General features: G+C 34.9%; 1 protein-coding gene across 3 annotated transcripts in view; it reads right to left on the bottom strand.

Annotated features, from left to right (window-relative positions):
• The window catches only part of brinp2 (bone morphogenetic protein/retinoic acid inducible neural-specific 2), a 255,555-nt gene extending 244,791 nt beyond the window's left edge, over nt 1–10,764 (bottom strand). For 2 of the 3 annotated variants that reach the window (XM_062069745.1, XM_062069747.1), the window contains exon 1: nt 10,577–10,764. The gene's annotated coding sequence lies outside the window, so the exon portion shown is untranslated. Of the gene's footprint in view, nt 1–4,671; nt 4,786–10,576 lie in introns of all 3 variants that reach the window. The other variant, XM_062069746.1, reaches the window with a different exon arrangement.
• Nucleotides 10,765–12,500: the final 1,736 nt, after the last annotated feature.

The raw sequence follows: 12,500 nt of genomic DNA, 5'->3' as shown, positions 1-12,500 counted from the left end.
ATATATATATATATATATATATATATATATATATGTATGTCTTAATTAGATTATCCAAAAAATAGTGCTTGATACTGTGGTAGAGCGTAATATTTATGTGTGGGGGGGAAAAAAAATGTATGTGTGGGAAAAAAATCACAAGACTATTTCATCTCTACAGGCCTGTTTCATGAGGGGTTTTCCTCAATCCTCAGGAGATTTTAATGGAAGCATTCACATACCATGGTTTATATAGGGCACAGAGCGGGTGGGTACAGGCAGGCGTAGGGGCGTGGTGATTGACTCATGTGTTACCTAGGAGGTGTTTCCTTCTGTGACGGCATGCTGATTCAATTTCGCTGCGCTTGTTGAGGGATGACAAGTCTGGACGGTATATGATAAACAGTTTCTCTTTTAAGCATAGGTTGCATCTTTTGTTACCACTGTTGTAAGGTGTGCTGGATGCAAGAATTTGCCATGTTATTGAATATTCAACATTATTGTCTTTGAGATTCCAAATGTGTTTGCTGAGTTCTGTAGTGTTCCGCAAGCTTTTGCATCTGAAAGAAGCCTTGTGATTGTTCCATCTGGTTTTGAATGCTCCCTCAGTTAATCCTACGTATGTGTCGGATGTGTTAATGTCCTTGCATGTTACCTTTGCTTGGTAAACGACTGATGGTTGTAAGCACCCCCCGTTGAGAGGGCAATCAGGTTTCTTGCGGCAGTTACAGCCTTTGTCGGTTTTGGAGTCGTTCTGCCTGGTGGTGGACGGCTCCTTTTCAATTGCTTTATTGTGGTTTGAAATGATTTGTCGCATGTTGTTCATGCAGCTGTAGCTCAATTTAATGTTGTTCTTGTTGAATACTTTTCTTAGGGTGTTGTCTTTGGGGAAGTGTTTGTCGATCAGGGTGAGGAATTTGTGGCCAATATTAGTTGAGACGTTTTTGCTGTATGGGGGGTTGTACCAGATAATGTTGTTTCGTTTTCTGCTCCTTTTTGGTTGGTTTCCTGGCGTGGGTTCGTAGGTGAGGGTGAAGTTGTATCCGCATTCATCAAGTGCTTTTTGGTACGGGGGGGTTGCTTTGTCGAATTCAGCTTTGCTAGATGACAGCATCGATAGTCTTTTATTAATACCGGTAGGTATTCTTTTCGTGGTGGTGGGTGGGTGGTTGCTGTCATGGTGCACGTATTGGAGTGTTGTGTTGGGTTCCGTGAATGGTTGGTAGCTGTTATTCCTCAGGTTGAAAGTGACGTCGAGGAAGTTGACGGTTTGCTTGTTGGCTTCAATCGTGATCCGTACGCCGTTCTCTTTGAAGATTTGGCATATACGCTTCTTGGTATTCTCGCTGCTCCTTGGCCAGTCCGTCATCACGGTAAATACCAAAGTTCAGGTTGAGGCTAGCGAGCTGGGAGAGGGGGAAACTCCCAACAAGTTTGCACGTTTCTGCTCCGTCAAAACTCCCCATAGTGACGTCGAATGTTGAATTGTTCTTTTTTTGCCATGGTGTACCGTTGCGGAAGAGTATGGAGTTCTTTGCGTGGATGATGATGTTTCTTTCGTTGCCTGTGATTGAGTCGTAGTCCGAGGCAAAGTCTAGTGCTTTGGTCAGTAGGTCTTGCGTGATGGAAGGGTAAAATTCCTCGACATCGAAGGAGATAAAGTTGTGCTGTTGTTTGTCTTGGATGTTGCTAAACCATTTGATTACTGCTGCTGTATTTCTCCATTGGTTGAGGGGTGTTTTGTCCGTGATTTTTGTGTTGATTCTGTCCAGGATTGTTTTGCTGATTTTTCCTATTTCGGATTTAGTTGGGTTTATTAGTCGGCATGATGGGTTATTTGCGAAGTTGTGTTTGTGGTCCTTCAATGTGATGAAGGCTTCCTTGTTGGCTGTAGCGTCCACCCTGTCCTCGATGTCCAGTTCAGCCGCGATCTGTTTGTTTTCCAGGTGGATGCTCTGTAAAGTGTTGGGTTGTGCTTTTTTGTATGATTTGGTGATGCTTCTGTCTAGTAAAGTGTTATGTTCTTGTATGGACTTGTTCTCCTCCAGGACCAGGAGGCGTGTGGGTCGGATCACAGCTGACTCTTCTCACCCTGGACACACACTATTCTCCCCTCTCCCCTCAGGCAGGAGACTACGCTCCATCCAGACCCACACCTCCCGCCACCTGAACAGTTTTTTCCCCTCGGCCATCAGGCAAATGAACAAGAACTCCTAACAGCAGCTCCTTGAATCCCTTCTAAGTCTATCTGATAGCTCAGTCACAGCTCTTTTTATACCAAATATGTGTTATATGTGTTTTATGTCGCACGTTTGCACCAAGAAAAATTCCTAGTTTGTGAACCCGTTCTCAAACAATGGCAATAAAACTATTCTGATTCTGATCTGATTCTGATGTTCATTCTGTAGAAATTTGTGGTTTTATCGGCAGCTATGATGAGGTTGCTTACTTTCTTGATGCGCTCCGCTTGGTGAGGAGTGGGTTGCGGACTGGCTTGAATTTGACCGATTGTACCATTTTGAGCATGTCGTTCTCAAAATCCTTTAGTTCCTCAGCTGTGGGTGGGTTCTTGGGGGATTTGAATCCGTAAGTTTTCTTTTGTGTTCCTTTTGTTTCAGGGTGGAGGAAAAAGTGTGCTTTCCACCGCATCCTTATAATGATAAATGATAAATGGGTTATACTTGTATAGTGCTTTTCTACCTTCAAGGTACTCAAAGCGCTTTGACACTATTTCCACATTCACCCATTCACACACACATTCACACACTGCCATGCGAGGCGCTAACCAGCAGCCATCAGGAGCAAGGGTGAAGTGTCTTGCCCAAGGACACAACGGACGTGACTAGGAAGGTAGAAGGTGGGGATTGAACCCCAGTAACCAGCAACACTCCGATTGCTGGCACAGCCACTCTACCGACTTCGCCACTTCTCAGGAAGTGTTCCGTCTTCTCTATGAGCCTTAGCTTGTAGTCATTCTGTGCGGGTATGGGAATGTTCTTCGTGGAGTAGTCGATGTTGAATTTTTCCATTTTCCATATACCGTCCAGACTTGTCATCCCTCAACAAGCGCAGCGAAATTGTATCAGCATGTCTTCACAGAAGGAAACACCTCCTCGGTAACACATGAGTCAATCACCACGCCCCCACGCCTGCCTGTACCCACCCGCTCTGTGCCCTATATCAGTGGTCCCCAACCACCGGGTTTTTTTATGAAATCAACATAAAAAACACAATATATACATTCCATATCAATATAGATCAATACAGGCTGCAGGGATACAGTCCGTAAGCACACATGATTGTATTCATTTATTTAAATACACCCCCCCCCTCCCCCCACCGGTCCGTGGGACAAATTTTCAAGCGTTGACCGGTCCGCAGCTACAAAAAGGTTGGGGACCACTGCCCTATATAAACCATGGCATGTGAATGCTTCCATTAAAATTTCCTGAGGATTGAGGAAAACCCCTCATGAAACAGGCCTGTAGAGATGAAATAGTCTTGTGATTTTTTTCCCACACATACATATATATATATATATATATATATATATATATATATATATATATATATATATATATATATATATATATATATATATATATATATATATATATATATATATGGTCATCAGTAGTACCACTGTAAGTAATCCTTGTGTACGAAGTAATCATATATAAACAACACACCTAGTAGTAGTGTAAGTAATACTTGTGTACAAAGTAGTCATATATAAACAACACACCTGCTCATTATTAGTACATACTAGTGGAAGTACTACTTGTGTACAAAGTAGTCATATATAAACAACACACCTAGTATTAGTGTAAGTAATACTTGTGTACAAATTAGTCATATATAAAGAACACACCTAGTACTATTGTAAGTACTACTTGTGTACAAATTATTCATATATAAAGCACACACCTAGTATTAGTGTAAGTAGTACCAGTGTACAAATTGCTGATGTATAAAGAACACACCTAGTACTAGTGTAAGTACTATTTGTGCACAAAGTACTGATATATAAAGCACACACCTGGTATTAGTGTAAGTACGACTTGTGTACAAAGTACTGATATATAAAGTACACACCTGGTAGTAGTGTAAGTAGTACTTGTGAACAAAGTAGTGATCTATAAAGTACACACCTGGTAGTAGTGTAAGTAGTACTTGTGTACAAAGTAGTGATCTATAAAGTACACACCTGGTAGTAGTGTAAGTAGTATTTGTGTACAAAGTAGTGATCTATAAAGTACACACCTGGTAGTCGTGTAAGTAGTACTTGGTTTACAAAGTAGTGATCTATAAAGTACACAGCTGGTAGTAGTGTAAGTAGTACTTGGTGTACAAAGTAGTGATCTATAAAGTACACACCTGGTAGTAGTGTAAGTAGTACTTGTGTACAAAGTAGTGATCTATAAAGTACACACCTGGTAGTAGTGTAAGTAGTACTTGTGTACAAAGTAGTGATCTATAAAGTACACAGCTGGTAGTAGTGTAAATAATACTTTTGTACAAAGTAGTGATCTATAAAGTACACAGCTGGTAGTAGTGTAAGTAGTACTTCTGTACAAAGTAGTGATCTATAAAGTACACACCTGGTAGTAGTGTAAGTAGTACTTGTGTACAAAGTAGTGATCTATAAAGTACACAGCTGGTAGTAGTGTAAGTAGTACTTGGTGTACTTACGCAGGGTGATAATCTTCAGTCCGATGAGGGAAAGAAAAATAATCTTGTTGTTCTTTTAGATCCTCAGAGAATGTTCTAGAACGTATGAAGTCTGTTTCCGATGGTGATTGATCACTGGATTTGATCATTGGTGATTAGTTCAAAACAGAAAAAAAATGGCTGTTGTTTTAGATCCTCAGAGAATGTTCTAGAATGATCCTCACGAACTCTGAAGTCTGTTTGTGCTGGTGATCGATCGCCGCTATTGATGAACGTATTGATCATTGCTGATGTGCTGGTGATCGATCGCCGCTATTGATGAACGTATTGATCATTGCTGATGTGCTGGTGATCGATCGCCGCTATTGATGAACGTATTGATCATTGCTGATGTGCTGGTGATCGATCGCCGCTATTGATGAACGTATTGATCATTGCTGATGTGCTGGTGATCGATCGCTGCTATTGATGAACGTATTGATCATTGCTGATTAGTCCATTGAAAAAAAAGAATGTTGTTGTTGTTTTAGATCCTCAGAGAATGTTGTGTGCTGATCGATCATTGATCATACAAGTATTGATCATATGAGTATTGATCATATCGGCGAGGAGTAGAAAAGAGAGAAAAGACCCGGATGAGTCAAAAGTTAATGGCAGACATGTTACCTGATGACTTAGTTCTTCCTCATCAAATAATGACTTAGTTCTTCCTCATCAAATAATGACTTAGTTCTTCCTCATCAAATAATGACTTAGTTCTTCCTCATCAAATAATGACTTAGTTCTTCCTCATCAAATAATGACTTAGTTCTTCCTCATCAAATAATGACTTAGTTCTTCCTCATCAAATAATGACTTAGTTCTTCTTCATTAAATAATGACTTAGTTCTTCCTCATCAAATAATGACTTAGTTCTTCCTCATCAAATAATGACTTAGTTCTTCCTCATCAAATAATGACTTAGTTTTTCCTCATCAAATAATGACTTAGTTCTTTCTCATCAAATAATGACTTAGTTCTTCCTCATCAAATAATGACTTAGTTCTTCCTCATCAAATAATGACTTAGTTCTTCCTCATCAAATAATGACTTAGTTCCTCCTCATTAAATAATGACTTAGTTCTTCATCAAATAATGACTAAGTTCTTCTTCATTAAATAATGACTTAGTTCTTCCTCATCAAATAATGACTTAGTTATTCCTCATCAAATAATTACTTAGTTCTTCCTCATTAAATAATGACTTAGTTCTTCATCAAATAATGACTAAGTTCTTCCTCATCAAATAATGACTTAGTTCTTCCTCATCAAATAATGACTTAGTTCTTCTTCATTAAATAATGAATTAGTTCTTCCTCATCAAATAATGACTAAGTTCTTCCTCATCAAATAATGACTTGGTTCTTCCTCATCAAATAATGACTTAGTTCTTCCTCATTAAATAATGACTTAGTTCTTCATCAAATAATGAGTAAGTTCTTCTTCATTAAATAATGACTTAGTTCTTCCTCATCAAATAATGACTTAGTTCTTCCTCATCAAATAATTACTTAGTTCTTCCTCATTAAATAATGACTTAGTTCTTCATCAAATAATGACTTAGTTCTTCCTCATCAAATAATGACTTAGTTCTTCCTCATCAAATAATGACTTAGTTCTTCTTCATTAAATAATGAATTAGTTCTTCCTCATCAAATAATGACTTAGTTCTTCCTCATCAAATAATTACTTAGTTCTTCCTCATCAAATAATGACTTAGTTCTTCCTCATCAAATAATGACTTAGTTCTTCCTCATCAAATAATGACTTAGTTCTTCCTCATCAAATAATGACTTAGTTCTTCCTCATCAAATAATGACTTAGTTCTTCATCATCAAATAATGACTTAGTTCTTCCTCATCAAATAATGACTTAGTTCTTCCTCATTAAATAATGACTTAGTTCTTCATCAAATAATGACTTAGTTCTTCTTCATTAAATAATGACTTAGTTCTTCCTCATCAAATAATGACTTAGTTCTTCCTCATTAAATAATGACTTAGTTCTTCCTCATTAAATAATGACTTAGTTCTTCATCAAATAATGACTTAGTTCTTCCTCATCAAATAATGACTTAGTTCTTCCTCATCAAATAATGCCTTAGTTCTTCCTCATCAAATAATGACTTAGTTCTTCCTCATCAAATAATGACTTAGTTCTTCCTCATTAAATAATGACTTAGTTCTTCATCAAATAATGACTTAGTTCTTCTTCATTAAATAATGACTTAGTTCTTCCTCATCAAATAATGACTTAGTTCTTCCTCATCAAATAATGACTTAGTTCTTCCTCATCAAATAATGACTTGGTTCTTCCTCATTAAATAATGACTTAGTTCTTCATCAAATAATGACTTAGTTCTTCCTCATCAAATAATGACTTAGTTCTTCCTCATCAAATAATGACTTAGTTCTTCCTCATCAAATAATGACTTAGTTCTTCCTCATCAAATAATTACTTAGTTCTTCCTCATTAAATAATGACTTAGTTCTTCATCAAATAATGACTTAGTTCTTCTTCATTAAATAATGACTTAGTTCTTCCTCATCAAATAATGACTTAGTTCTTCCTCATCAAATAATGACTTAGTTCTTCCTCATCAAATAATGACTTGGTTCTTCCTCATTAAATAATGACTTAGTTCTTCATCAAATAATGACTTAGTTCTTCCTCATCAAATAATGACTTAGTTCTTCCTCATCAAATAATGACTTAGTTCTTCCTCATCAAATAATGACTTAGTTCTTCCTCATTAAATAATGACTTAGTTCTTCATCAAATAATGACTTAGTTCTTCTTCATTAAATAATGACTTAGTTCTTCCTCATCAAATAATGACTTAGTTCTTCCTCATCAAATAATGACTTAGTTCTTCCTCATCAAATAATGACTTAGTTCTTCCTCATCAAATAATGACTTAGTTCTTCCTCATTAAATAATGACTTAGTTCTTCATCAAATAATGACTTAGTTCTTCTTCATTAAATAATGACTTAGTTCTTCCTCATCAAATAATGACTTAGTTCTTCCTCATTAAATGATGACTTAGTTCTTCATCAAATAATGACTTAGTTCTTCTTCATTAAATAATGACTTAGTTCTTCCTCATCAAATAATGACTTAGTTCTTCCTCATTAAATAATGAATTAGTTCTTCCTCATTAAATAATGACTTAGTTCTTCATCAAATAATGACTTGGTTCTTCTTCATTAAATAATGACTTAGTTCTTCCTCATCAAATAATGACTTAGTTCTTCCTCATCAAATAATGACTTAGTTCTTCTTCATTAAATAATGACTTAGTTCTTCCTCATCAAATAATGACTTAGTTCTTCCTCATCAAATAATGACTTAGTTCTTCCTCATTAAATAATGACTTAGTTCTTCATCAAATAATGACTTAGTTCTTCCTCATCAAATAATGACTTAGTTCTTCCTCATCAAATAATGACTTAGTTCTTCCTCATTAAATAATGACTTAGTTCTTCATCAAATAATGACTTAGTTCTTCCTCATCAAATAACGACTTAGTTCTTCCTCATCAAATAATGACTTAGTTCTTCCTCATCAAATAATGACTTAGTTCTTCCTCATCAAATAATGACTTGGTTCTTCCTCATTAAATAATGACTTAGTTCTTCATCAAATAATGACTTAGTTCTTCCTCATCAAATAATGACTTAGTTCTTCTTCATTAAATAATGACTTAGTTCTTCCTCATCAAATAATGACTTAGTTCTTCCTCATCAAATAATGACTTAGTTCTTCCTCATCAAATAATGACTTGGTTCTTCCTCATTAAATAATGACTTAGTTCTTCATCAAATAATGACTTAGTTCTTCCTCATCAAATAATGACTTAGTTCTTCCTCATCAAATAATGACTTAGTTATTCCTCATCAAATAATGACTTGGTTCTTCCTCATTAAATAATGACTTAGTTCTTCATCAAATAATGACTTAGTTCTTCCTCATCAAATAATGACTTAGTTCTTCCTCATCAAATAATGACTTAGTTCTTCCTCATCAAATAATGACTTAGTTCTTCCTCATTAAATAATGACTTAGTTCTTCATCAAATAATGACTTAGTTCTTCTTCATTAAATAATGACTTAGTTCTTCCTCATCAAATAATGACTTAGTTCTTCCTCATCAAATAATGACTAAGTTCTTCCTCATCAAATAATGACTTAGTTCTTCCTCATCAAATAATGACTTAGTTCTTCCTCATTAAATAATGACTTAGTTCTTCATCAAATAATGACTTAGTTCTTCTTCATTAAATAATGACTTAGTTCTTCCTCATCAAATAATGACTTAGTTCTTCCTCATTAAATGATGACTTAGTTCTTCATCAAATAATGACTTAGTTCTTCCTCATCAAATAATAACTTAGTTCTTCCTCATCAAATAATGACTTAGTTCTTCCTCATCAAATAATGACTTGGTTCTTCCTCATTAAATAATGACTTAGTTCTTCATCAAATAATGACTTAGTTCTTCCTCATCAAATAATGACTTAGTTCTTCTTCATTAAATAATGACTTAGTTCTTCCTCATCAAAAAATGACTTAATTCTTCCTCATCAAATAATGACTTAGTTCTTCCTCATCAAATAATGACTTAGTTCTTCCTAATCAAATAATGACTTAGTTCTTCCTCATCAAATAATGACTTAGTTCTTCCTCATTAAATAATGACTTAGTTCTTCTTCATTAAATAATGACTTAGTTCTTCCTCATCAAATAATGACTTAGTTCCTCATCAAATAATGACTTAGTTCTTCCTCATCAAAAAATGACTTAGTTCTTCCTCATCAAATAATGAATTAGTTCTTCCTCATCAAATAATGACTTAGTTCTTCCTCATCAAATAATGACTTAGTTCTTCCTCATCAAATAATGACTTAGTTCTTCTTCATTAAATAATGACTTTGTTCTTCCTCATCAAATAATGACTTGGTTCTTCCTCATTAAATAATGACTTAGTTTTTCTTCATTAAATAGTGACTTAGTTATTCCTCATCAAATAATGACGTAGTTCCTCATCAAATAATGACTTAGTTCTTCCTCATCAAATAATGACTTAGTTCTTCATTAAATAATGACTTAGTTCTTCCTCATCAAATAATGACTTAGTTCTTCCTCATCAAATAATGACTTAGTTCTTCATTAAATAATGACTAAGTTCTTCTTCATCAAATAATGACTTAGTTCTTCCTCATCAAATAATGACTTAGTTCTTCCTCATCAAATAATGACTTAGTTCTTCCTCATCAAATAATGACTTAGTTCTTCCTCATCAAATAATGACTTAGTTGTTCCTCATCAAATAATGACTTAGTTCTTCCTCATCAAATAATGACTTAGTTCTTCCTCATCAAATAATGACTTAGTTCTTCCTCATCAAATAATGACTTAGTTGTTCCTCATCAAATAATGACTTAGTTCTTCCTCATCAAATAATTACTTAGTTCTTCCTCATCAAATAATGACTTAGTTCTTCCTCATTAAATAATGACTTAGTTCCTCATCAAATAATGACTTAGTTGTTCCTCATCAAATAATGACTTAGTTCTTCCTCATCAAATAATGACTTAGTTCTTCCTCATCAAATAATGACTTAGTTCTTCCTCATCAAATAATGACTTAGTTCTTCCTCATCAAATAATTACTTAGTTCTTCCTCATCAAATAATGATTTAGTTCTTCCTCATCAAATAATGACTTAGTTCTTCCTCATCAAATAATGACTTAGTTGTTCCTCATCAAATAATGACTTAGTTCTTCCTCATCAAATAATGACTTAGTTCTTCCTCATCAAATAATGACTTAGTTCTTCCTCATCAAATAATGGCAGACATGCTGACTTAGTTCTTCTCCATTTTACCTCCGCTGGTCCATGACGTCACCGTGACGATGACGACGATGATGAAGATGATGATTGGCAGGTTGTCCAAATATGACTTGAGAAACATATTTTTCCTCCGCAACATCTCCTTCCTTTCTTCCTTCTTTCCTTCCTTCCTTCCTTCCTTTCTTCGCTACTGTCTCCTCCTCCTCTTCCTCCTCCTCTTCATCGCAGCATCGCCGCCTCTCTTAGCCACGCCCCCTGCGCCCTCATTGGCTAACATGTGCCTCTTAGCCGCGCCCCCTGCGCCCTCATTGGCTAACATGTGCAGGCAGGGAAGGAGGGGGACACAGAGGAGCATCACCCGATTATACACATTATTATTATTAATAATAATAATACACAACTCACCATGATTATACACATTATTATTATTATTAATAATACACAACTCACCATGATTATACACATTATTATTATTATTAATAATACACAACTCACCATGATTATACACATTATTATTATTAATAATAATAATACACAACTCACCATGATTATACACAATAGTATTATTATTAATAATAATACACAACTCACCATGATTATACACAATATTATTATTAATAATAATACACAACTCACCATGATTATACACAATATTATTATTATTAATAATAATAATACACAACTCACCATGATTATACACAATATTATTGTTATTAATATTAATACACAACTCACCATGATTATACACAATATTATTATTATTATTAATAATACCCATCTCACCATGATTATACACAATATTATTATTATTATTAATAATAATTCACAACGCACCTGATTATACACAATATTATTATTATTAATAATACACAACTCACCTTGATTATACACAATATTATTATTATTATTATTAATACACAACTCACCATGATTATACACAATATTATTGTTATTATTATTAATACACAACTCACCATGATTATACACAATATTATTATTATTATTATGATTATTGACAATACACAACTCGACATGATTATACACAATATTATTAACAATACACAACTATATATACAGCTGATTAGTACATTTTTATTATATATATATATATATATATATATATATATATATATATATATATATATATATATATATATATATATATATATATATATATATATATATATATATATATATATATATATATATATATATATATATATATATATATATATATATAAGTTGAAGTGCTATCCCATTCCTAACCCATAGGGTTCAATATGACCTTTTGCAGCTATTACAGCTTCAACTCTTCTGGGAAGGCTGTCCACAAGGTTGCGGAGTGTGTTTATATCTTCTGGGAAGGCTGTCCACAAGGTTGTGGAGTGTGTTTATATCTTCAGGGAGGGTTGTCCACAAGGTTGTGGATTGTGTTTATATCTTCTGGGAAGGCTGTCCACAAGGTTGCGGAGTGTGTTTTTATCTTCTGGGAAGGCTGTCCACAAGGTTGTGGAGTGTGTTTATATCTTCAGGGAGGGCTGTCCACAACGTTGTGGAGTGTGTTTATAGGAATTGTCCAGCATTCTTCCAAAAGGATATTGGTGAGGTCACACACTGATGTCGGTGGAGAAGGTCTGGCTCTCAGTCTCCGTTCTAATTCATCCCAAATGTGTTCTATGGGGTTCAGGTCAGGACTCTGTGCAGGCCAGTCAAGTTAATCCATACCAGACTCTGTCATCCATGTCTTTATGGAGCTTGCTTTGTGCACTGGTGCATAGTCATGTCCCACAAGGTTGGGAGCATGGAATTGTCCAAAAGGTTTTGGTATCCTGGAGCATTCAAAGTTCATTTCACTGGAACTAAGAGGCCAAGCCCAACTCTCGGAAAACAACCCAAAACCATAATTCCTCCTCCACCAAATTTCACACTGGGCACAATGCAGTCTGAAATGTTCTGT

The sequence above is a fragment of the Entelurus aequoreus genome, linkage group LG14 (genome assembly GCF_033978785.1).
Source record: "Entelurus aequoreus isolate RoL-2023_Sb linkage group LG14, RoL_Eaeq_v1.1, whole genome shotgun sequence".
Lineage (NCBI taxonomy): Eukaryota > Metazoa > Chordata > Actinopteri > Syngnathiformes > Syngnathidae > Entelurus > Entelurus aequoreus.
This window is presented reverse-complemented; position numbering and strand designations above follow the sequence as displayed.